Raw genomic sequence first — 27,091 nt, forward strand, 5'->3', positions numbered from 1 at the left:
TTTGGGTCGGATGTCCATTTTATATAATTCTCAATACTACTTTCCATTGATCCTGTAATTGTTATCCCAGTAGAATTTTAAAAAATTCTACTCGGCCTCAACACCTCGCTTGTTTCAGATTTCAGTCAGTTATATCAGTGCTGATTTTTTTTTTAGCAGTGGGTTAGTGACAAGGCTATTTGACTGAATCTATTCAAAGCATTTAATCATATTCATTTTAACATAGTGTGACAGATTAAATCTGCTATTACTGCACATCTTGGGTACCAGGGCATTCATCCTGATTATTTTGAACCTTGCATCATTTCTGAGAAAATGTTGTTGGTTCTTCATCATTCCTCAAACTTTGGTGATAATTTACTAGATTGTAAATTTGCTTTAATACTGCACCTACCAGTCTTAGAGTGGTGCAAGTGGAGTTTAATCTGAAGGTGATAGAGTGGTGCAAGTGGAGCTTAATCTGAAGGTGATAGACTGGAGGTGGGGGGGAGGCAATTCTTCCACAAGTGCTGAACTGATGGGAAAACTGTTCTAGGATCCCGACTGTTTTCTCAGCTCAGCTCCTCACTCAAATCTCCGCACTGTGTGCACTGCAGAGGTCCCAATCGTGTATCTCATTAAAAACCCAGAGGGATGGGGCCTATTCACGCCAGAGTCTGATAGCTCTGGGACCCTGTGCATGTGCAGTGGCCAGCCCAGGACCTCCACAGTGCTGCCCCTCTAGTCCCCTCGCATCCAGCAGTGGCAAATCCCCCCACCCGCCTCACCCCAGCTGACCCCCTGGGGTCAGATGCCCCCTCCTGGGAGGCAGGACCTTCCCCCCCCCCCAACACCCCACAGATCACTCCCATTCCCCCAGCTTGTCCCGATCGCTGGCCTCCCTCCATCCCAGATAGATCCCATGCCGTGTCAGCAGGCCCCCCGCCGATTGCCCCTAGACTCTGTCCCTTTGGGCACTGCCAGGGTGCCTATGCCCGGGGGTACCATCCCTCAGCTGCCCGACCCCTTGGAGGGCCCCAATTACCCCCTTCTTCATTCCGTCAGGGTCTCCTGCCTGCTCCCCGAACGTGGGGAGCTACTCTAAACCCTGCCGGAATGAAGTACTCTTGGCGGGGTGGAAGATTCAATTCAGACTGGCAAGTCCTTGGTATTGACGTTGAAAATGTATTTAAACTACATAAAATTCAAATGATTTACCTGTCTTCCTGCCGATTTCCAGCATGGTCTGGACTCTAACTGTTCTCTGGCTCTGGGAGACATGCATGCGTTCCCAGCACATGTGCAAATCCCAGAACAAGGCCAATGATCTCCAAGCCCGACCTGCCAGAAAAGTTGCGGGTCGCGATGGGAGAATCGCCCTCTAGATTTCTACTGATGACAGCAGATTGTGCTATGGATAGCTGTAGTCCATTGGGATACTTCTGAATTAGTCTACACTTGACTAATGGGTGCCCAAAATCTCTGATGCAAAAATGGCAACATAACAGCACCCTGTAAAACTAACACAATTCACTTGACACCAGGTCATCCTCAATTTCTCTCTCACTGCTGCAACTTCCTGAAACTGGGTTACTGAATCCAGTGCAACCTTGTATTACTTTCCAGTAATATTCCAATAGAAATGCACATTCATGGATTGTTGCTAATGTGTTTTCGAGTATTCGCACCCTGTCTTCTCTGAATGATTTATCCAGGTTTGAAATAACTCTTCCCAATAGCTTTGTTGAGTACATCAAGTAAATTTTGCACTATCATTCACATTTCAATTCGTACTGACTAATAAATAGGGTTCAATGTCAGCAATATCATTCTTGGATAAAACAATACCCTGGTCCTAGAACTGCTTAATAATGGATGAAGTAATTTCCAAACTCTGCATTTCAGTTCTGTCATTGGATTAACAAATTTATTTTAGTGCCTGTGCTTTAAATGTGAGGAAACCATTAATCCAGCTCAGTTTTTCTCTGCGAAACCACTGTGCAGATTAGTTCTTTAACGTCCCTACTATAAAGGAACAACTTCAGTATTTATAAGTTACGTTGATAATGGAGCTATCAGCAAAATATATGAATGTTCAAATATTCTATTGTCAGACATATAATTTGAATATTTCTCTACTTGTTGACATTCCCATTTTTAGTGTAACTTGCATTTTGTTTTAATTCATTTATGGGACACAGACGTCACTGTCTGGCCAGCATTTACTGCCCATCCCTAGTTACCCTTGAGGAATGCTGAAATATCCTGGTAATTAAAATATCACATGCGAATGCTGTATTGCCAGATGATCTAAAGCTTTGTTTTGTCTGCGATTAAAATAGTAGAGTATCAGAGGAACACTTTAGCAACTGGCCACAACAACCAATTGCATTTATATATCGGGAATATTGTTAGACAAAATTAATTTGACAGCCACATGAGGAGATATTATTGATCAAAAAGGTATGTTTCAAAAAGTGGCTTAAAAGTGGAGAGAGGTACAGAGGCAGACAGAATTACAGAGTTTAAGGTTGAGGCAGCTGAACGCATAGTCAACAGTGCTAGGGTGAATGAAATCATGGATGTGCAAGAGGCCAGAACTGGAGCACTGCAGGAAGGGCAAAGGCTTGTAAGGCTGGATTTGGGAGTGATGAGGCAATGGAAGGATTTACATACAAGAATGAGTATTTGAAAATCGAGGCCTCGCTGGCATGCAAGTCACTGTAGGTCAGCAAGAACAGGTGATTCGTGAGTGAAATTTCATTCAAGTTGAGATCCAGGCAGCAGAGTTTTGGATGAATTCAGGATTACAGAGGGTGTTAGGTGGTAGGCTGACCAGGAGAGCAATGCAATAACCAAGGTTAATGGTAACAAAAGTATGAATGAGGTTTCAGAGCAGATAGGTTGGAGATGTCTGTGCACCTCAATTATATCAGTCCTTATTATTCTGTATTCAAGGCAATATAAGCCTTATCAACGCAACATGTCCTCAGAATTTAATCCTTTTAGCTTGGTGAATCTGCTTTGCATCCCCTCCAAGACAGATATATTCTTGGTACCAAATTTGTGAGTAACTGTCGACGAAATGCTCTTGATTTGATCCTTTTGATGACTGGCATTATCCTCTAAGTTCCCATTAAATGGCGGACAGCACAAGATGCAAGTGATGCTCCTCATTCTCTGGCTTTGGGAAGTTGACCAGATAATAGGGTAAACGCGTTTGCTCTCACTCAAAGAATTAATTGAGAAATATATGCTCTTTTTAAAAAGTTAACATCCTTTTAAAGTTGAATACTTTTCTCTGAGTATTTTAAATCAAGTAATCTGTGAATGTTAGGAAGTTCTACCAGACACGATGATATATATTTATGTTTCATCACTTCATCTCTTTAAACTTGCCTGAAATTTTTCATTTTGTATGCAGTTGATTTTTCTCTGAATCTGCCTGTCATGGGTAACACTTTCTCAAATACATGTTATGTCTGTGTGAAATCTGTAATGTGCTACTCATTTTGTTTCTTTTGAAATAAACAGTATTTTACCTTTATTTCTTCATATCTTCATTTTGACAGGATTTAAATTATGCTAATTAGTTCTATGACAGATAATAATGCACGCACAAGGGTAATTAGAATAAATTCATTTTCAAACACAGTCTTTAAATTTTAATTTTCAGCATAACCCAAGTGTAGCGAACAATATATCATTCTAAGTGAAATAAAAATTTTAATGTTAGATTACTTATAGGTTAACAAAGTTAATAAAAATTTCAAATTACATTGAAAAAGCAGAAATCTACAATGATTAAAGAACAAAGATGAATCATTCAAAATAAAACATTGTTCTATCTACCGAATTTAATGCAATTTAAATTTCGGGCCTAAATGTGACTTTATTGACGAAATAAATCTGAACAACGACATTTAATCCAGAGATTATTACTTCCAAAACTGGAAATTGCTAGATTGAAATGACTCTTAAAACTCATAGTTTAATCATTTGCTTTAGAATACATTAATTGGGATTTTACAATCACCCACCAGTGGTTTTGAAGACGGTGAGGTCTCATAAAATGCAGCACGTGGCCTGCTCACTGCCTACTTGTCCACCAACGTGTCTCCCATTTTCCTGGGGGGGTTGGGGGAGGGAGCTGGGGTGGAGACATCAGGTGGACCATCCACCTGATTTTCAGGCTTATTCAGGTCCTAAAGTGGGTAATTATCAGCAAGGAGGTGGGGTACACCCTTTGAGGGAACCGACTTAGGGTCATTTACCCTCCCTCACCACCTTTAACCCCTCCCCTTCTACTCCAAAACCTCTCAAACCCAGCTCTCAAAACCCTCTCCCCCTCGCTAGGGCTTGCCAGCCAATATTCCAGATTTACCTAAATCCAGCCTTGATTAGCTCCTCTTCTTCTGGGATGCCTGTAGTGGACACCATTCCCACCTGATGCTGCTGGAATGCAGAGCTGCCGGTCATCCAATCCCACCTTTCTAAATTGGACCTCCTCCCCAAATGAGGGGAGAAATTTCGCCCTGAGCCAGTTAACGTCCCATCAAATGTTAAATGGCTGCGGGGCAGTCACTATTGGTGGGTTGCATTCCTTGCTGACATCTCTGGATGATGGGGCAGAAAATGCCAGCATTCAGAAAAATGCCCATTGAATATTTCAATATTGAATTTCTCATTACCTTTCTCCTTAATCTTCATATAAGCAAATAAATGCGTATCGTTGTTGTATTATAGATATAAATAAAGATTATTAGTAAAGGATCAAAGGGGTGGCACAGTGACATGGCGGTTAGCATTGCTGCCTCACAGCGCAGGGACCCGGGTTCAATTCCGGCCTTGGGTGACTGTGTGGAGTTTGCACATTCTCCCCATGTCTGCATGAGTTTCCTTTGGGTGCTCCTGTTTCATTCCACACTCCAAGGGATGTATGGGTTAGGTTGATTGGCCATGTTGAATTGCCCCAAAGTGTCAGTGGGATTAGCAGGGTAAATACGTGGAGTTAAGGAGATAGGCCCTGGGTGGGATTGTTGTTGGTGCAGGCTTGATAGGCCAAATGACTTCCTTCTGCACGGAAAGGATTCTGTAAAACAATGACCAATCAGAATTCTGTTATGTTTGATGTTTACTTTGTATATTTTTTTAGTGGGGGGGCGGTATCATTATAAATGTGTCAGGATTATAGCTGTCTTAAAATAGTTACATTATTGCTGGAAATAACCTGCCTGGCTAAACCAGACATTATGTGGACCAAGATGCCATTATCAACAGCCGGTAGCTAGTCTTTTATGTTGCCTTTAATTACATTTGAGGAAATATGCGAGGCTGATGGCAATCAGAAACTCTCTCGCTGTATTCAGCAAACATACAGACGCTTTCTGCTTGTAATTGGTAGAAATAATTAATATTGATCTCATATTTACAGCTTTTGTCATTTTCTATTGTACTAAGCCCTCAAAGTACAATTTGCAGTGGCCTCCATCTAAAAACATTATTTCTGCAGCATTGCTTGATGCTGAAAGAGAAGGAAAGGCTTGAACTCGTCTCAGATGTTTGCTGTACTACTCTGAAAGGTATTTTGATTGATAATTCTGTGTTCTCATTCTTCCTGAGGCTGGATATTAATATAATATGCCTTTGTTAGTTCATCAGTTTCTTTTCACTATGCAGGCAGTTTAACAAAGGATACTGTGTGAGTCTAGTCTCATTAGAAGTACCTGATCGAAACTAAAAATAATAAGCTATTTTTAATTGAGCTACGAACTAGGACAGCACAGTGGTTAGCACCACTGCCTCACAGCACCAAGGACCTGGGTTTAACTCCACCCTCGGGTGATTGTCAGTGTGGAGTTTGCACATTCTTCCCATCTCTGTTTGGGTTTCCTCCAGGTGCTCCTGTTTCCTCTGGCACTCCATAAAGTGTGCAGGTTAGGTAGGTTGGTTGGTTGCTATGCTAAATTGCCTCTTAGTGTTGGGGGATTAGCAGGGTAAATATGTGGGGTTATGGGGATGGGCCTGAGTGGGATTGTTGGTGCAGTTTAATGGGCCAAATGGCCTTTCTCTGCCCAATGGAGATTCTATGTTTTCAAATCAATCATTTATCAATGTTGTCAAGTGTTAGGAAATAGAAATAATTTAAGTAATTGAAATTTGTATTTGTGGGAATTAGGAACAAGGTACAAGTTTAAGTTGAAACTTAATTTGTGCTTCTGTACTTGTGTGCTAAGAAATGGTTAAAATTCAGCTAGCTTCATGTTAAACAAATGTTTCTGCATGGCTCTAGATTTTAGTTTCACTTTTAACTTTGCCTGCATTGAAATTAAGGGTCAACAACATAAAAAAACTAAGCTGTTGCTTAGAAACTAGAGGCGCACACTGAAATGCAGAAGCAGTTATTTTCAGCCTGGAACCAGGTCACCTAGAAGTAAAGTGCCCTTCACAAAAACTGCCAGTACAGACAAGACAGTACAGAGCCACAGAAAACAAGTACCAGAGGCTAAAGAACAGCTGGAAATCAGGGAAGAGACTTAAAAGAATAAAGAGCCGAAACCTGGAAAAGGATTCTCTTCAGTGAAGTCAGGAGCAGAGAGAAAGGCTCCTAGTTAAAAACAGAGCTGTAAGTATAGACTTGGAGAAGTCAGCAAATAACACGCCAGGCACCTGAATTAATCCTTTGTTTAGTGACATCTTAATACAACCTGTTAAGCAGTGGTGTTCTGTTGGTGTGGCTGGGTATTTGAAAGACTGTATGGAAGCTTGTGGTGATCCAGGCAGAGGAATACCGAAAAGAGGTTGAAATCCTGAATGTGGGCCCCTGGTGAAGGCATCAACAAAAGCCTTTTGTGGGAGAAGATTCCAAAGTGTGTGCTTTGAGAACAGAGTTCGGAAACTGTCATTTGGAGGTCAGAGCTCCAGTGAGATCAGTTGACTGTCAGTGGGACCAGCATCAGTGGTTTACATGGACTGTATACTTAGAGCATTGATTATACAATAAATTGTAACTTGTGTTATCCTTATACACTAATGTATATCTGCAAAAGTATAGCTGGGGTGAAGAAGTGGTGTATTATAGTTCATCTTTTCTTGTTCAATACATGTTTTATTCTTTTGTTAAAAATTATTCAGCAGCCCTGTAACACTGTTGATCCATGTTAAAAGTTATGATCTGTCAAGCAGGGGGTTCTGCTCTGTGAACTGACTGTCCAGTAGTAACATCAGCTGAGATCATAACCAAAGTAAATGGAATGTTATCAACCAGCTAATGTAACATTTTACATTAATGGGAGAATATTTCAGTACGCGCCTTCTGCTCTGCTTTGGGTATTCATTTTAACTCAGTGGGATTTATCTCTGATCCTTACCCGGAACATTCTTCTGCGACCTCTTTTCTGTCCCACCCCCTTGTTTGGAACCTTCTCCCTGTTGCCCTCCTTGTGTCCTGCTCCAGCGATTCTTTCTTTTGAATGGTTACCTGTTTTGCGCTGTTTCACTTCTTTTCGTAGACATTTCATAGAATCCTCCAGTGCAGAAAGAGGCCATTCGGCCCATCGAGCCTGCACCAACCACAATCCCACCCAGACCCTACTTCCATATCCCTACATGTTTACCCACTAATCCCTCTAACCTACGCATCCTGAGACACTAAGGGGCAAATTAGAATGGCTAATCAACCTAGCCCACTCATCTTTGGGCTGTGGGAGGAAACCGGAGCACCCGGAGGAAACTCACGCAGACCCAGGGAGAATGTCTGTGTGGAGTTTGCACAATGTCCCAAGCCGGGTTTGAATCCAGGTCCTTGGAGTTGTGAAGTAGCAGTGCTAACCACTGTGCTACTGTGCCACCCTCTTTGTTACCTTTCCTTCTGCATCACCTGGCCTAAAGAATGTGAACTCAATGAACTGCATGTGCAACCATCTCCTTGTTGGCGCATCCTCAGCTGTCCTGATGTTCGCTGAGAATTGTAATTCCTGACTTGAGATTTAAGGTAAGTTTTGAAGTTTGTTACAGTTCTGACTCTATCCATGCTGAAATGTTAACACTTAAACAATGAGCTCCTGTGTGTAGTAATCTTTCATGTGGTGCCTTATTGAATGTCTTTTGGAAATCTAAGTACAGCACATCTATAGATTCCCCTTTATCCACTTCGCTTGTTACTTTCTCAAATAATTCCGATAAATTAGTCAAATACGATTCCCCTTTAACAAAACCAAATTTATTCTGTTTGATTGTATTGCCATTTTCTACATGCCTTTCTATAACTCCTTAATAATAGCTTCTAGCATTCTTTCTGCGACAGATGTTAGGCTAACTGGCCTGAAGTTCCCTGCCTTCTGTCTCCCTTCTTTCTTGAGTTGTATTCACTATTTTCCAATCTGATGGGATTTTTCCAGAATCTAGGGAATTCTGGAAAATTACAACCAATGTGTTTACTATCTCAGTAGCCACTTCTTTTAAGACCCTAGAATGAGAAGAGACCCTGGGGACTTGTTAGTCTTTTGTTCTATTAGTTTCCTCAGTACTCTTCCCCGGGTGAATGCAATTCTTCTAAGTTTTTTCCCTGCCTTTCTCCTGATTTATAAACATTCAGGTGCTGTCATTTATGTCTTCAAAAATGAATACAGATTCAAAATATCTGTTCAATGCCTTATTTCCCATTATTATTTTCCCAGACTTATTCTCTGGTGAACCAACGCCCTCTTTAGATGCAGTTTTTCTTTTTGAAAACTTGTAGAAACTCTTATCTCTGTTTATGCTTTTAGCTAAGTTTTTCTCATACTCTGATTTCTTTCATTATTCTTATAATCATTCTTTGTTGATTTTAACTTTGTGATATCTTCTGACCTACCAATGATTTTTGCAGATTATGGCCAGAATTTTCTGACCTTTCTGCCAGCTGGCTTTGGTGGCTTGTCGGCAAATTCTCCATTTTTGCTGCAGTGGGAGCATAGCATGAACGGGCGGTAAGATCGCGCCCAGAATGCTTTTCCAATTTCATGCTATCTTTAACATTAGTTAGCCACAGATTGTGCATCCTTCTTTTTGATCCTTCCTTTGTCAATGGAATGTGGCCTTGCTGACTGTAATGTTGTGAAACCATGCATCATATCAGAACATGGTAGGGGGAAATTCTTCAGGACCGCTAGCTCCTGGCATGCGTCACGGTGGCCTGCAGAATTGGGAGTGGGCAGAAAAATGGGTTCCACGCTGGTGGCCAAAGCCATTGTGAGCCTCCTAGGCCACCTTGCAGTCATGGATGGGAACCTGATGCATTTCAAAATCAGTACTTTAAATATAATTAGTGAGTTTGAAACCCTGAAGTTTATCTGACCTAATCCCCCACTCAGGCCCCCTCTCCCTTCAGTCCCACACATCAACCACTCTTTGCCCTCAGACACCACCATTTAGCTTCCCTTCAGGCCACGCGGCTCAGGGCCAACAGTGCACTGGCACCCTGCCTTGGCACGTTGGGCCCCAAGGGAGTTCCAGGCGGTAGGCCTAGTGTTAACATATTTAATTATTTGGTTGGGGGCATGCTATATTCCAGAGTGGTTAACACAAGTGAAATTTCTGTTAGATGTAATAAGGAAGTGGCATTTTGTATTAAATATATCAAGATTAAAAATGTTATTTTATTTATTAGAGTCAAATGTACTCTGCAGCATAACACTTTTCAATAGTTTGTAACACTGTTCATGATGCTATCATCTTTCTCATTTAATGAAGGCGTTAACTCATTAAAATTGCAGAGAGAGAGAGAAATTTGATACATGTTCGGATGAGAACATTGCGGACAATTATACTTGCTTCTTCTCAGGCCAGTGTATTTTTCATTACACATCCATGAAGGCAGGAATGAAAGGCAGAGTTAGGAATTGTACAGATTTAAGGTAACTTGGAAGAAAGTTTATTGGAAAATGTTAGGAACCAAATGAAAAAATATTAAAGAAATGATCCAGCGTGATGCATGAAAATTCAATAAATAAACTATCGGTCAGAGTGGGAAAGGGTGTAAAAAGTAACAAAAGATTTTCTGGGTTTGTTGATATTAAACAATAAAAATCTAATGAGACCTCTGATAGAGGTTAGACAGGAACAGTGTGATGCAACATGGCTTTTTATTATTTATGTATCAATTTTCACAAGAGAAAATCATTGTGTGCCCTTTACAGTTGCTGGGGGAACAGAAATGCATCTGGGAAATATAAATTGCTGAAACATCAGTTATATTACTGGACAAGTAATCCAAAGGTCTTGTCAAAAAATCCAGAGATAAGGACAGAAATTTTATCTGTCCATGGCCGATAGGCTGGGATGCAAGAAGGCTGGAAAAATGATGTGAAAAGGCAATTAGATGGCATGGTCGATCTCTTTATATCACCATGCCATTTTGCAAGCAGCAGTAAAGATGGCAGACAGCGTCCAACCCAGTGACCAAGTGAGCCTTTTAAGTGACCAGTCACCAGCCTCTTCCTACCTCAGCCAGCATTTTGTCCATGCCTCGGGGGGAGAGGTTGGGGCTGATATTGCATGGGGAGAGTGTTGAGTTAAACCCAGTAGCTTCTCTCTGGGCTCCAAGGGGTAGGGCTCTCCATGGCTCCCAGATGGTTTCTCAGCAACAATACCCAGACCCACAGCAATAGTACAGCCTGTCCGTCAAGACTGACCATCCATGATTAGCCAGGTCTTCCATCCTGGCCTTCGCACTCCAAACCCCATTTATCACTGTTTGGCACACAGAAATAGAGGTGCCCTCTCCTCAGCTGCAGTCTCAGTACTGGCCATTGCTAGAGGTGGCACTGCTGAGCTGCCATCATCCTGATTGGGTGGCATTTCTTTAGGAGAGGGGATGCGGTGGACTGCTATCCACAGCAGACACTTTATTGGCCACCACTAGTAAGAGGCCTCTCTGGCTCATTCCATCTGCCTAAGCTGGGTTTCCTCCCACTTTTGACCCGAGTGATGGGACCACAGCCTTCAGAGTATAACTCAATTCTTGAGATCAAATCCCACCATGGTAGCTGGGCAGTGTAAATTCAGTTAATGAAATAAATCTGGAATCAGTAGCCAGTACTTTGGGGGGAGGTGGGGGGCGGGATTTGCTACTGCTCTTCAGGAGGGTTTAAACTAAGTTGGCAGGGGGATGGGAACCTGAATTGTAGCTCCACTGTACAGGAGGTTGAGAGTGGTGAGGTCATAAATAAGGTTTCAAGGTCACAGGTGTGTACCGGCAGGCAGGAAGGTGGTTTGAGTGTGTCTGCATCAATGCCAGGAGCATTCGGAATAAAGTTTGTGAGCTTTCAGCATGTGTTGGTACCTGGGACTTCGATGTTGCGGCCATTTCGGAGGCATGGATAGAGCAGGGACAGGAATGGTTGTTGCAGGTTCCGGGGTTTAGATGTTTCAGTAAGATCAGGGAAGATGATGAAAGAGGGGGAGGTGTGGCATTGTTATTGTTCCTCATTGTTCCTTGGGAGCACTGAAGAGAGGCAGTGATTTGTAAGAGGAGAGCTTGTGGGTAAGTTAAAGTGATTTTTTAAAAAATTAACTTTGATAGTTTTTTCTTTAAACTTTATTCCGGAAACTGGAAGTAGTTTGCAAAGGGACTTGGGTATTTTTTTTCCATAAATTGGACTGGTGAGGAATCCCGATACTCTACACAGGTAGAGTACCCCACCCTTCCACCTCCTCTAACCTAAAAAAGAGAGAGGGGCTTGGAGTGAGAACAGGTAAGTTTGTTTTTGTCTTTTGTGTAAGCTGGAAGGGCTTTGACTCACAGGGCCTAAGCAAAAAGGGTGAGGCAAGGTAGGTTGATAAGTTTTTATTACTTTCTTCTCTGTATTTCTAAAAAGGGCAAGTATGAGTGTGAGGCCAGTATGTTGTTGCCAATGCAATATGTGGGAGGTCCTGGAGGCTCCCGGTCTCCCAGACATCCATATCTGTGCTCAGTGTGTGGAGCTGCAGTCCCTACGGGACCTGGTAAAGGAACTGGAAATGCAGCTCGAGGACCTTCGTCTCATTAGAGAGAATGAGGAGGTAATTGACAGGAGCTACCGGCAAGTGGTCACACCAGGGCAACAGGAAGAAGGCAAGTGGGTAACGGTTAGGAAGGGGAAAGCTCACATGATGGAGAGCACGCCGGTGGATGTCCCCCTCCAAAATAAGTACTCCTGTCTGAGTACCGCTGGGGGGGACAGCTCACCCGGGGCACGAAGCGATGGCCAGGTCTCTGGAGCTGATCCTGACCCAGTACTTAAAAAAAGTAAGAAAAAGAGCAGCAAGGCAGTACTAATAGGGGACTCCATAGTGAGGGGATCAGACAGGTGTTTTTGTGGACGCAGACGGGAGTCACGGATGGTGGTTTGTCTCCCTGGAGCTGGGATCCGGGATGTCTCTGGACGCTTCCCAGACATCCTGAAAGGGGAGGGTGAGGAGCCAGAGGTTGTGGTTCATATAGGTACTGCTGACATAGGCAGGAAGAGGGAAGGGGTCATGAAAAGGGATTATAGGGAACTGGGTAGGCAGCTGAGAAAGAGGAACGTGAAGGTAGTAATCTCAGGACTGCTGCCTGCGCCGCGGGAGAGTGAAAGCAGGAATGGAATAAGGGGGAGGGTGAATGCGTGGCTGAGGGACTGGAGCAGGGGGCAGGGATTCCAGTTCCTGGATCATTGGGACCTCTTTAGGGGCAGGTGTGACCTGTACAGTAAAGACGGGTGGCACTTGAATCCCAGGGGGACCAATATCTTGGCGGGAAGACTGGCTAGGGCTACTGGGGGGGGCTTTAATCTAGAAAGGTTGGGGGGAGGGAACAGAGATGAGGAGACTGAGAGCGAGGAGGTTAGCCCCCAGGTAGAGAAGGACTGTAGACAGTATGAGGGGGAGGTTAGACGGGTAATGGAGAAGGGAAGCGCCCAGACCGAGGGTCTGAGGTGTGTCTACTTTAACGCCAGGAGTGTAGTGGACAAAGTAGATGAGCTTAGGGTGTGGATTGCTTCTTGGGAATGTGATGTGGTGGCCATTACAGAGACTTGGATGTCTCAAGGACAGGACTGGGTACTTCAGGTACCGGGATTCAGATGCTTCAGGAAGGACAGGGAGGGGGGCAGAAGAGGTGATGGAGTGGCAGTGTTGATCAGGGACAGTGTCATGGCTGCAGAGAAGGTGGATGCTGTGGAGGGACTGTCTGCAGAGTCTCAGTGGGTGGAAGTTAGGAACAGGAAAGGGTCGGTAACTTTGCTGGGTGTTTTCTATAGGCCGCCCAATAGTGACAGGGAAGTTGAGGTGCAGATAGGGAAACAGATCCTAGAGAGATGTAGTAATAACAGAGTTGTCGTGATGGAAGACTTTAATTTCCCAAACATTGACTGGAACATCCCTAGGGTAAGGGGTTTGGATGGGGAGGAGTTTGTTAGGTATGTTCGGGAGGGGTTCCTGACACAGTACGTGGATAAGCCTACGAGGGGAGAGGCTGTACTTGACCTGGTGCTGGCTAATGAACCAGGACAGGTGTCGGATCTCTCGGTAGGAGAGCATCTTGGGGATGGAGATCATAATTCTATCTCCTTCATGATAGCATTTGAAAGAGATAGGATCAGGCAGGCTAGGAAGGTGTTTGTCCGGAATAAGGGGAAGTATGATGACATCAGGCAGACAATTGGACAAATAAACTGGAAGGAGGCGTTCTTGGGGAAAAGTACTGAAGGAACATGGCGGATTTTCAAGGAATGTTTGACTGGAGCTCTGCACGACAACGTTCCGATGAGACAAGGAGGTTTTGGTAGGTTGTGGGAGTCGTGGTGCACGAAGGTTGTGGTGAACCTAGTCAGGAAGAAAAGAAAGGTGTATAAAAGGTTCAGAGAGCTAGGAGATGTTAAGGATCTAGAGGAGTATAAGGCTTGTAGGAAGGAGCTTAAAAAGGAAATTAGGAGAGCCAGAAGGGGACATGAGAAGGCCTTGGTGGGTAAAATTAAGGAGAATCCCAAGGCATTCTACAAATATGTGAAGAGTAAAAGGATGAGAAGAGAAGGGATAGGATCTATAAAAGGTGAAGGGGGAAAAGTCTGTGTGGAACTGGAAGAAATGGCAGAGGTGCTTAATGAGTACTTTGCCTCGGTATTCACGGTGGAAAGTGATCTGGGAGGATGTACTACAGGTTTGCGGCACACTGAAAAGATTGAGTATGCGGATATTAAGAGAGAGGATGTGTTGGAAGTTTTAAATTCTATCAAGATAGATAAGTCGCTGGGACTGGATGGGATGTACCCCAGGTTATTGTGGGAGGTGAGGGAAGTGATTGCAGAGCCCCAGCGATGATCTTTGCATCGTCGATGGAGACGGGAGGGGTTCCGGAGGATTGGAGGATTGTGGATGTGGTTCCTATTTTCAAGAAAGGGAACAGGGATAGCCCGGGAACTTACCGACTGGTGAGTCTGACCTCAGTGGTTGGTAAGTTGATGGAGAGGATTCTGAGGGACCAGATTTATGAGCATTTAGAGAAGTTTAGAGTGATCAGGAATAGTCAGCACGGCTTTGTCAAGGGCAGGTCATGCCTTACGAGCCTACTTGAGTTCTTTGAGAATGTGACTGATCACGTTGACGAAGGAAGAGCGGTGGACGTGGTTTACATGGGCTTCAGCAAGGTGTTTGATAAGGCCCCCCATGCAAGACTTCTTGAGAAGGCGAGAGGGCATGGGATCCAAGGGGCTTTGGTCTTGTGGATCCAGAACTGGCTTGCCTGCAGAAACACAGTAAAAAGTCTGACAACACCAGGTTTTAGTCCAACCTATTTATTTGATAATATACTCGCAAGCTTTCGGGTTAGCCCCTTCGTCAGGTGAATGGAGAGTTCTGGCCATTCACCTGACGAAGGGGCTAACCCGAAAGCTTGCGAGTATATTATCAAATAAATAGGTTGGACTAAAACCTGGTGTTGTCAGACCTTTTACTGTGTTTACGCCAGTCCAACGCCGGCATACCCACATCTTGCCTGCAGAAAGCAGAGAGTGGTTGTGGATGGGTCTTTTTCTGCATGGAGGTCGGTCACCAGTGGAGTGCCCCAGGGATCTGTTCTAGGACGCTTGCTGTTTGTCATTTTCATAAATGACCTAGATGAGGAAGTGGAGGGATGGGTTAGCAAGTTCGCCGATGACACGAAGGTTGGTGGTGTTGTGGATAGTCTGGAGGGATGTCAGAAGTTGCAGTGTAACGTAGATAGGATGCAAGACTGGGTGGAGAAGTGGCAGATGGACTTCAATGCGGATAAATGTGTAGTGGTCCATTTTGGCAGGACCAACGGGATGCAGGAGTATAATATCAAGGGTAGGAATCTTAGCTGGGTTGAAGAGCAGAAGGATCTTGGGGTCCGGGTCCATAGGACTCTTAAATCGGCCTCACAGGTGGAGGATGTGGTCAAGAAGGCGTATGGTGTACTGGCCTTCATTAATCGAGGAATTGAGTTTAGGAGTCGGGAGGTAATGCTGCAACTTTATAGGACCCTTGTCAGACCCCACTTGGAGTACTGTGCGCAGTTCTGGTCACCTCACTACAGGAAGGATGTGGAAGCTATTGAGAGAGTGCAGAGGAGATTTACAAGGATGTTGCCTGGATTGGGAGGCATGCCTTATGAAGATAGGTTGAGGGAGCTAGGTCTCTTCTCCCTGGAGAGACGAAGGTTGAGAGGCGACCTGACAGAGGTTTATAAAATGTTGAGAGGAATAGATAGGGTGGATTCTCAGAGGCTATTTCCCAGGGCTGAAATGGTCGCTACAAGAGGGCCCAGGTTTAAGGTGCTGGGGAGCAAGTACAGAGGAGATGTTAGGGGAAAGTTTTTCACTTAGAGGGTGGTGAGTGAGTGGAATCGGCTGCCGTCGGTGGTGGTAGAGGCGAACTCGCTGGGGTCTTTTAAAAGACTTCTGGATGAGTATATGGGATCTAGTGGCATTGGAAGTTACAGATAGTTCTATGGCTTGGTAGGTATAGATGTGATCGGTGCAACTTGTGGGCCGAAGGACCTGTTTGTGCTGTAGTGTTCTATGTTCTATGTTGGTCAGGGACAGTATTACGGTGGCAGAAAGGACGTTCAATGAGGACTCGTCTACTGAGGTAGTATGGGCTGAGATTAGAAACAGGGAAGGAGCGATCACCCTGTTGGGAGTTTTCTATAGGCCTCTGAAAAGTTCCAGAGATGTAGAGGGAAGAATTGCAAAGATGATTCTGAATAGGAGTGAAAGTAACAAGGTAGTTGTTATGGGGGATTTTAACTTTACAAATACTGACTGAAAAAGCTATAGTTCAAGTACTTTAAATGGGTCAGTTTTTGTCCAATGCATGCAGGAGCGTTTCCTGATACTATATGTAGATAGGCCAATAAGAGGTGAGGCCACATTTGGATTTGGGTAATGAACCAGGCCAGGTGTTAGATTTGGAGGTGGGTGAACACTTTGGTGATAGTGACCACAATTCAGTTATGTTTACATTAGCGATGGAAAGGGATAGGTATATACCACAGGGCAAGAGTTACAGCTGGGGGAAAGGAAATTATGATGCGATTAGGCGAGGTTTAAGATGCATAGGATGTGGAAGGAAACTGCAGGGGATGGGCACAATTGAAATGTGGAGCTTGTTCAAGGAACAGCAACTGCGTGTCCTTGATAAATATGTACCTGTCAGGCAGCAAGGAAGTGGTCGGGCAAGGGAACCGTGGTTTACTAAAGAAATTGAATATCTTGTGTAGAGGAAGAAGGAGACTTGCGCCAAGATGAGACGTGAAGGCTCAGTTAGGGCACTTGAGAGTTACAAATTAGCCAGGAAGGACCCAAAGAGAGAGCTAAGAAGAGCCAGGAGGGGACAAGAGAAGTCTTTGGTAGGTAGGATCAAGGAAAACCTTAAAGATTTTTATAGGTATGTCAGGAATAAAAGAATGACTAGGGTAAGATTAGGGCCAGTCAAGGACAGTAGTGGGAAGTTGTGCCCTGGAGTCCGAAGAGATAGGAGAGGTGCTAAACAAATATTTTTCATCAGTATTCACATAGGAGAAAGACAATGTTGTCAAGGAGAATACTGAAATACAGGCTATTAGGCTAGAATATGCATCTCAAGGGATTGAGGTTCATAAGGAGGAGGTGTCAGCAATTCTGGAAAGTATAAAAATAGGTAAGTTCCCCGGGCCAGATGGGATTTATCCTAGGATTCTCTGGGAGGCTAGGGAGGAGATTGCAGAGCCTTTGGCTTTGATCTTTAGGTCGTCATTGTCTACAGAAATAGTGCCAGAAGACTGGAGGATAGCAAATGTCCCCTTGTTCAAGAAGGGGAAAAGAGACAACCCTGGTAATTATAGACCAGTGAGCCTTACTTCTGTGGGCAAAGTTTTGGAAAGGATTATAAGAGATAGGATTTATAATCATCTAGAAAGGAATAATTTGATTAGGAATAGTCGGCATGGTTTTATGAAGGGTAGGTCATGCCTCTGCAACCTTATTGAGTTCTTTGAGAAGGTGACCAAAGTGATGGATGAGGGTAAAGCAGTTGATGTTGCGTACATGGCTTTCAATAAAGTGTTTGATAAGGTTCCCCACGGTTAGCTATTGCAGAAAATACGGAGGCATGGGATTGAGGGTGATTTAGCAGTTTGGATCCAAAATTGGCTAGCTGCAAGAAGACAGAGGGTGGTGATTGATGGGAAATATTCATCCTGGAGTTCAGTTCCTAGTGGTGTACCGTAAGGACCTGTTTTGGGGCCACTGCTGTTTTCATTTTTATAACTGACCTGGATGAGGGTGTTGAAGGATGGGTTAGTAAATTTGTGGATGACACTAAAGTCAGTGGAGTTGTGGACAGTACGGAAGGATGTTGTAGGTTACAGAGGGACGTGGATAAGCTGCAAAGCTGGGCTGAGAGGTGACAAATGGAGTTTATTGCGGATAAGTGTGAAGCGATTCACTTTAGAAGGAGTAACAGGAATACAGAGTATTGGGCTAATGAGCAGAGAGATCTTGGTGTCCATGTGCGTAGATCCATGAAAGTTGGCACCGAGGTTGATAGGGTTGTTAAGAAGGCATATAGTGTGTTAGCTTTTATTGGTAGAGGGATTGAGTTTAGGAGCCATGAGGTCTTGTTGCAGCTATAAAAATCTCTGGTGCCTGCACACTTGGAGTATTGCGTACAGTTCTGGTCGCCGCATTATAGAAAGGATGTGGAAGCATTGGAAAGAGTGCAGAGGAGATTTACCAGGATGTTGCTTGGTATGGTGGGAAGGTTTTATGAGAAAAGGCTAGGGGACTTGAGGCTGTTTTCGTTAGAAAGAAGAGATGACTTAATAGAGGCATATAAGATGATCAGAGGATTAGATAGGGTGGACAGTGCAAACCTTTGTCCTCAGATGGAGATCTGAGCACAAGGGGACATAGCTTTAAATTGAGGGGTGATAGATATAGGACAGATGTCAGAGGTAGGTTCTTTACTCAGCGAGTAGTAAGAGCATGGAATGCTCTGCCTGCAACAGTAGTGGATTGGCCAACATTAAGGGCCTTTAAATGGCCATTGGATAAACATATGGATGATATTGGAATAGCATTGGTTAGATGGGCTTTAGGTTGATTTCTCAGGTTGGGGCAACATTGAAGGCCGAAGGGCCTGTACTGTACTGTTCTATGGTCTATAATAAGACCACCTGGCGTAAACCTTGGCAGTAGGCATGACAGAGACATGCAATGTCTTCTTGAACATCTGTAGACATGTCGAAAAATTGTCCCATAGACTAGCCAGCAATAGCCTGTCAATATATACTCAAAGAAGCATATCTTTCTTTCAACATCCAAGATTCTTCCATTGTGATCCCTGGATAGGTCCTGTCTCTTTGCAATACAGACCTACCAGAGGTAGTGGCACAGTGATATATACTTAGCAACCTGAAAGTCCTATGCTGGCTGTTCACAAGGGGTTTGCTTTAAGTTGCCGTGCAATTTTGGTCGCACACTTTGAAAAGAAATTACAGGGTAAGTTTTCTGGGAGTCCTCAACATTGACTCTGGACCCCAGAAGTCTCAGAGCATCAGGTCATGAATGAGCAAGGAATTTACACCCACTGTCGTTCGGCTTGTGAATCAGTGCTCCTCTGTTGAAAATCACTTGGAAGTAGACTGGGGATAGCAAGAGTAGAGAGCATACTCTGGCTTATGGGTTCAATATGCATCATTATAAGTGGCTTGTTAGTACCACTGCTGACTGAATGTGCAAAATGATGAAGAACATAGCTGCCAGATTGGCCATACACAGGTGGTGAAAGAATCAACACAAGGATAAATGCTACTTAACATTGTCCTCAACAATCTACGTGACATTATTGGCAGAAGTGATCGCGTCATTGACTTTGTGGAGTTGAAGACCTATCTTTGTACTGAGAACATCCTCCATTATGTTGTGTGCCACTACTAACATGCTAAATGGCAGAGATTCACAATAGATATGACAACTCAAAGTTGAGTTTGAGGAGTGCTGGAGAGCATGACAGGAGCAATACCATGCAGGCCTAAGAGTGAGATACTAAACTATAGATACTGTGGCACAATTAAACAGCATGCTAAAGTAGCATGGTATAGAGCTAAGCAATCTCCTAACCAATGGATCAGATCAAAGCTCTGCAGTCCTGCTCCTTCTAGTTGTGAATTATAGTGTACAATTAACAAACTACCAGGAGAAGAAGGCTCCATCAACATACCCATCCCTAATGATAAGAGAGCCCAGCAAGAGAGTGCAAAAAAACTAACCTGCAGAGTTTCAAACCAGCGTCAGCCAGAAGTGGATAATCTCTCTTGGACATCCCCTGAGATTGCTAACATCCAAGAAACCAGTGATATCAAGAAAGGGCTGAGTGCAGTGGGTACAAAAAAGGCCATGGACCCTGACAAGTTGTTGGCTGTAGCACTGAAAGCTTTTGCTTCATACCTAGCCGTGTCCTAGTCACATTGATCCAGTACAACTCTGATACTGGCAGCTGCATGACAATGTGATAAATTGCCCAGGTATAAACTGTCCGCAAGAAGCAGGATCTATCCAATCCAATCCAACTAATTAAATCTACTCTCAGCCTTCAGAAAAGTGATAGCAAGGGTCATCGACATTCTATCATGTGGCACTTATTCACCACTCGTCTGCTCACCGATGCTGAGTTTCGGTTCTGCTGGGGCCTGCCAGCTCCAGAAGTAATTTTAACTTTGGGCCACGCACGGATATGTGAGAGAAGAGTGACTTGGCCTTGACATCAAGGCAGCACTTGATCAAGTGTGGCGTTAAGCATCCCAGTAAATTTATAGTGAATGGGAATCACTGTCTATGAAGTCAGCATTTATCGAAGCAAAATACTGAAGGCATTTATGAGAGTAAAGGAAACAATTTTGAGTTAATTGTTTCAATTCTAAAGTAAAATAAAAAGCGATGTATATAACCAAGGTATAGTACTGGTATTGGGGGAGTCTTTTAGAGGACAGAAGAAAGGTTATGAATATGGATGCATTGAAGTAGGAATCGAGGGCTAGGAATTGGATTTGGGCTCAGGAGAGGAAGGAGAATGAGAAATGAGAGAAAGCAGGATTAATGCTGAGGGGGAAGCATGTCCATTGAGATAGGGGGAAAAGGATGTTTTGGCATAGGACCGAATGGTGTGAGAGATGAAGCAGGAGTGATGAAGCTGTGGAGGAGAATTTAGGGGATGAGATGAAATGAGATAGGGGGAGGAGGTGACTGTTTTGTCAGGTAGGATGTGAAATTTTTAAGTATGGCACTTGGGTGGCTTACTATGATGCCACCAGGAAAAACATATTTCTTCCGTATCAAATCCTATTATCCGGTCTTGTTGAGCACTCCCTCAATATGTCCAGTAGTCTGCAATAGGGAATATTGCTGCTTAGCAATCATGTAACTGATTGTCTTTCTTACACCATCTCTAACTGACGCACGTTGGATCGTAGGAATTAGGAGTGAGAATCAATAATTCAGCCCTTCGAATTGGCTCTGCCATTATATATGATCATGGCTGATCTCCATCGGATCCTAACTCCACTTCTCTGCCTTTTCCCCATAGCCCTTTATCCTGCTTTTGATCAAATATTTATCTATTGCTTTCTTGAATCTATTGATTGATTCTGTATTCTCTGCACTCTGTGGTAGTGAATTCCATAGATTCACAACCCTCTGTGAGAAGTCGCCTCTCTTTATCCCTGTCTTGAGCACCTCCTCCTCCTCCTCCTCCCTCCCTCCCTCCCTCCCTCCCTCCCTCCCTCTCTCTTTCCCCCCCCCCCGCCCCTTACTCTACAATTATGACCTCTTGTCGTAGACTGCTCTAGAATGGGGAACATTTGGTGAACATTTACTTCATCAATTCCATTGAGTATTTTATTTCCCTCAATCAAATCTCCCCCTCAATCTTCGGTACTCCAGTAAATACAAGTCCAAGCTACTCGACCACTCCTCATATTCCAGCACATAAACCAGCACATTCAAACCTGTAATCAATCTAGTGAACCTCTTCTGAACTGCCTCCAGTGCCATCACATCCTTCCTCAAAGAAGGTGATCAGTACTGAACATGATACTCCAAATGTGGTCTCACCAATGCCTTATACAATTGTAACAACGTTTCTCTACTTTTATACTCTAGACCTTTTATAATAAATGTCATGTTTCCGTTTGCCTTCCTCATAACATTCTGCATCTGCACACCCACTTTCTGAGACTCGTGCACAAGGACACCCAAATTCCTCTGCACAGACATCTTTTGAATCTGTTTCCCATTTAAATAGTAATTTGCCTTTTTATTTTTCTAGCCAAAATGGATAACCATGCATTTATCCACATTAAACTCCATCTGCCACATTCTGGCTCATTCTCATTACCTGTCAATATCCATTTGTAAACTTTATATCTCTGCATCACAGCTTGCTTTCCCACTATTTTTATGTCATCATCAAATTTTGCGATGTTACACTTTGTCCCTGCTTGTAGATCATTGATATAAATTGTAAATAGTTGTGGCCCGGGAACTAGATCCTGCGGGACTCCATTAGTTACAGATAGCCAACTGGAGAAAGACCCATTTATCCTAATTTTTTGCTTTCTGTCAGTCAGCTAATCTACCGCTACTCTGCTCCCACCCCCTTGGGATCTAACGTTCTGGATCAGCCTCTTGTGCAGGACCTTATCAAAGTGCAGATGGATGACATAAACAGGATTGCCATAATCTACCTTGCTGGTTACATCCTCAAAGAACTCCAGCAACTTTCCCACTACAGAGGTCAAGATGACTGGTCAATAGTTTCCCCTTTTTTTTTGCCTCTCTCTTTTCTTAAATAAGGACATCACGTTAGCGTGTTTCCAGTCCATCGGTACCTTTCCAGAATCCAGGGAATTTTGGAATATCATAACTAATGCATCCACGGTCTCTGCTGTCACCTCCTTTAATACCCTAGAATGTAGGCCATCAGATCCTGAGGTCCTATCTGTTTTTAAACTCTTCAGTTTACTGAGTAACTTCTCCCAAGTTATCGTAATTTCACCAAGTTCCACTATATTAACTCTAGTGTTTTGGACAGAATTATTATCCACTACTATGAAGACAGAGGCAAAGTATTGGTATAGTGCTCTGCCATCTCAGAGTTTCCCGTTATGACCCCACCATTTCCATCCTCTAAGTGCATCAGCATATTGAATGCAGACCTGTGAGACTCTTGCATATCCAAGTTCACATTGTCTATGCCCAGGTAACTGCATTTATAATTAGAACTGGATGTTAGATACTGGGAGCTCCAACTGCAGATTCCTGTGATGTGTCCATACCATGAAAGCTCAGATGTACAGTCATCTATCACTAAACCAGCGGGTGTTGTGGACTCTCAAACATCTGCTCAAATGCTGGTGATTAAATCTCTGACTTATTCCGTAGCCTGACCATGAGGTCTCAATTCCTGGATTTAGCATTTAAGGAAAGCTTGAGATTGCTGCTGCAGCCAGCAGCTTTATGTCCATCCATTGTTATCCTTCTCACTTCTTTTCATTCACTTATGGAACGTGTGCACTGATGGCTAGTTCAACATTTATTGTCCATCCCTAATTGCCTTTGAGAGGATGGTGGTGAGCTGCTTTTGGAACTGCTGCAATCCTTGAGATGTAGGAACACTTACAGTGCAGTTAGGGAGGGACACAGTGAAGGAACAGTGATCAATTTCCAAGTCAGAATGGTGTGTGTCTTGGAGGGGAACTTCCCAGTGCCGGTGCTCCATGTGTATGCTGCTCTTCTCCTTTAGGTGGTAGCAATCTTGGCTTTGGAAGGTGCTGTTAAAGGAGGCTTGCTCAGTTCCTGTAGTGCGTTTTGTAGATAGTACATACTGCTGCCACTACGCATCTGTGGTGAGGGAGTAAATGTTTGTGGCCGGGGTGCCAATCAACTAAGCTGCTTTGTACTGGATAAACTTTTTTGAGTGTTGTTGTAGCTGCACTCATGTAGGCACATTCCTGATTTGTACCTTGTAGACAGCGGACAGGGCTTGGTGAGTCAGGAGGTGCAGTTTCTGATCTGCTCTTGCATTGATATGACTAGACCAGTTCTGTTTCTGGTCAATTGTAACCCCCAGGGTGTTGATAGTGGTGGATTCAGTGATGGTAATGCCATTAAATCTCTTGGGATGATGGTTGGATTCTCTCTGGTTGGAGATGGTCATTCCGTGCACTTTTGTGATGCAAATGTTATTTACCACTTGTCAGCTCAAGCCTGAATAATGTCTAGGTCTTGCTGCATGTGGACACAGACTGCTTCTGTGTCCAACGAATTCCGAACATTGTGCAATCATCAGCGAACGTACCCACTTCTGGCCTTCTGATGGAGGATGAAGCAGCTGAAGATGGCTGAACCTAGACATTGCTCTGAGCAACTCCTGCTGAGATGTCCAGGAACCGAGATGATAGATTTCTAGCAACCACAAATCATCTTCCTTTGCATGATTCCGATGAGCTTGACCCTGAAATTGACTAATATAAACAGCAAGTGATAGGGCTAAGCGATCTCACATCAACGGATCAGATCGAAGCTCTGTAGTCCTGCTACATCCAGTTGTGTATGGTGGAGGATAATTAAACAATTCACTGGAGAAGGCTCCACAAATATCCTCCCCATCCTCAGTGATGGAGGAGCCCAGCCCATCAGTGCAAAGGATAAGGCTGTAGCATTTGCAGCAATCTTCAGTCAGAAGTGCAGAGTGGATGATCCATTTCAGCCTCCTCCAGTGGTCCCGAGCATCACAACCCCAACATCTACCTGACAATGTGGAAAATTGCCCAGGTATGTCCTATACAAAAAAAAAGGACAAATCCAACCCTGCCAATTATTGCCCAATCAGTCTACTCTCGATTATCAGGAAAATGATGGAAGGGGTCATCAACAATGCTATCAAGCAGCACCTGCTCAACAATAACCTGCTCAGTGACACCCAGTTTGGCTTTCGCTAGGGTCATTTGGCTCCTAACCTCATTACAACCTTGGTTCAAACATGGATAAAAGAATTGAATTCCAGCGGTGAGGTGAGAGTGACAGCCCTTGACATGAAGGGCGCATTCGACTGAGAGTACCATTAAGGAGCACTAGCAAAACTGGAATCAATGGATATTGGGGGAAGACTGGTTGCAGTCATGCCTGGCACATAGGAAGATGGTTGTGGAGGGTCAGTCATCTCAACTCCAGGACATTTCTGCAGGAGTCCCTCGGGATAGTGTCCTAGGCCCAACCATTTTCAGCTGCTTTATCAATGACCTGACTTCTGTCATAAGATCAGAAGTGGGGATGTTTGCCAATGATTACACAATGTTTGCAACTCCTCAGATACTGAAGCAGTCCATGTTCAAATGCAACAAGATCTGGACAATATCCAGGCTTAGGCTGACAAATGGCAAGTAATATTTGCACCTCACAAATACCAGGCAATGACTATCCCTAATAAGACACTCTAACCACCAAGCCTTGACATTCCTTGGTGTTAGCATCACTGAATTCTTCACTGTCAACATTCTTGTGGTTATCATTGACCAGAAACTCAACTACACTCTCCATATAAACACAGTGGCTACAAGAGCATGTCAGCAGCTAGAAATATTGTGGCAAGTAACTTGCCTCCTGCTGCCTCAAAGCCTGACCACCTTCTACAAGTCAGGAGTGTGATGAAGTACTCCCCACTTGCCTGGATAGTGCAGCTCCAACAACACTCAAAAACCTTGACACCATCCAGGGCAAAGCAGCCCGCTTGATTGGCACCACATCTACAAACGTCCACTCCTTCCACCACCAATGCTCAGTAGCAGCAGTGTGTACTATTTACAAGATGCACTGCAGCAATGCACAAAATATCCTTAGACAGTACTTAACAAAGCCATGACTACTTCCTTCTATAACTTTTATCTAGAAAGTTCCTTCGCAGTCACTGGGTCAAGATCCTGGAATTCCCTCCCTCATGGCATTGTCGGTCAACCTACAGCACATGGACTGCAGCAATTCAAGAAGGTAGCTCAGCACCACCTTCTCAAGGGCAACTAGGGAATGGGCATTAAATGCTGGCACGCCAACAATGCCCATGTCCCACAAATGAATCAAAAAAAGTTGGACCTTGCATTTATACACCACCTTTCATTACCACTGGATGCCCCAAAGTACAGTTGGCATGTAGTCACTCCTGCAGTGTGGATAATGAACTACAGCAAACTCCCACAGACCAAACAGACAGTGACCAGATCATCTGCTTTGTAATGTTGATAGAGGGATAAATTTTGCCCAGGACATTGGGGTGAAATCCTCAGCTCCTACTTGGAGTAATGTCATGGGGTCTCTACATCCACCTGAGCAGTCAAGCTGGGTCTCAAATCAATAACTCATCAGAAAGTCAGCTATGTCTGACAGGAGGAGCTACACTGGAGTATCAGCCTAGATTATTGTTCTCCCCTCTTGAGTGGGATTTCAACGCACAACCTACTGACTCCAGGCCAACAATACTACGGCCTGAGCGAGAGCTGAAATTCCTGCTTCTTCCCCCTGCAGCTTGCTACGAAAATAACTGGAAATTACTTTATTAATTTTAGGTTTAAGACACTGTCCCCTGTCTTTTTCCTTCATGAGATTCAATGGCATTACCGTTGCTGAATCTGCCATTAGCAACATCCTGGGGGCTTATCATTGATCAGATACAGGTCAAAACAAAATGTGTGTGACAAGGTATTTTGTGCTTTGTTAGTAGGATATTGTTTATATCAATGAATTAATAGGGTGAAAATGAACATTAAGAATGTACTAACGATGAGCTTGGGATGGCCTCCAAATCCAGAATTTTGAGGACAGTTGGTGAGTGAATGAGTGGTAGGTGGGAGAATTGCTCTTGTGTCTTTGGCTATTCCTGTCTATTGTGTTCATCTTTTTTTCCCTGTAAGTCAATACAAAATGTACAGGTGTTAGGATTTGGAAGATAAGTGACTTGTCACTCAGTGTTCAGTCCCTTTGTCAGGTCTGAGTTCATGAAGATGCACATGACTTACATGTGACATCATATGCATGACTCAGTACGGGAAAGGAGGTCTGCCCTGCAGCAAGGTAAGAAAGCATATCCACGTGCCAATTCTGAACTTTCGGTTAGTACCTGCATTTACTGTAGCAGAGAGAAAAGTCACTACCACGTGCATCATACTGTCATTATACTTTAGAGAAGGTACATTCCAAGACTCTTAATTTTGGTAGTCTTATTAAATGCAGAAAAATATTTCTTCCTTTTGCTTCCATGTTCTATGGACATGGAACACAGCATTGGCTGAGTTTGCCACCTAGACTCGGGCATTTAATGTACTGTCATGCTAGAATGATGGCACACAAGTGAAGACGCTGATCCTGCTGTGTTTTATCTCTTAAGGGAAATTCTTTCCCCTCATTCCTTTTTCCTTTCTCCATTCTCTGTAATTTAAATCTTGTTCTCCATCCCTTTTAAATATACACAGCAGGCCTCTAAGACCTTATTATTCCCAACAGATAACCCAACCACATCTGAAGCATGCTGTCTGCACCTGGAGCAATGTGTTTGGAGAGTGATACTT

General features: G+C 43.8%; 1 protein-coding gene across 2 annotated transcripts in view; it reads left to right on the plus strand.

The window, feature by feature from the left end:
• galnt13 (polypeptide N-acetylgalactosaminyltransferase 13) overlaps window positions 1-27,091 on the plus strand; it is a 439,485-nt gene that overhangs the window by 248,434 nt on the left and 163,960 nt on the right. Inside the window, exon 1 of one of the 2 annotated variants that reach the window (XM_080198244.1) lies at window positions 6,534-6,604. The exons of the other annotated variant lie outside the window; for it this stretch is intronic. The gene's annotated coding sequence lies outside the window, so the exon portion shown is untranslated. Of the gene's footprint in view, window positions 1-6,533; window positions 6,605-27,091 lie in introns of those variants that run through there. 2 annotated transcript variants of the gene reach the window in all.

This window comes from Carcharhinus amblyrhynchos, chromosome 11, assembly GCF_965287045.1.
Source record: "Carcharhinus amblyrhynchos chromosome 11, sCarAmb.v2.hapA, whole genome shotgun sequence".
NCBI classification, from domain to species: domain Eukaryota; kingdom Metazoa; phylum Chordata; class Chondrichthyes; order Carcharhiniformes; family Carcharhinidae; genus Carcharhinus; species Carcharhinus amblyrhynchos.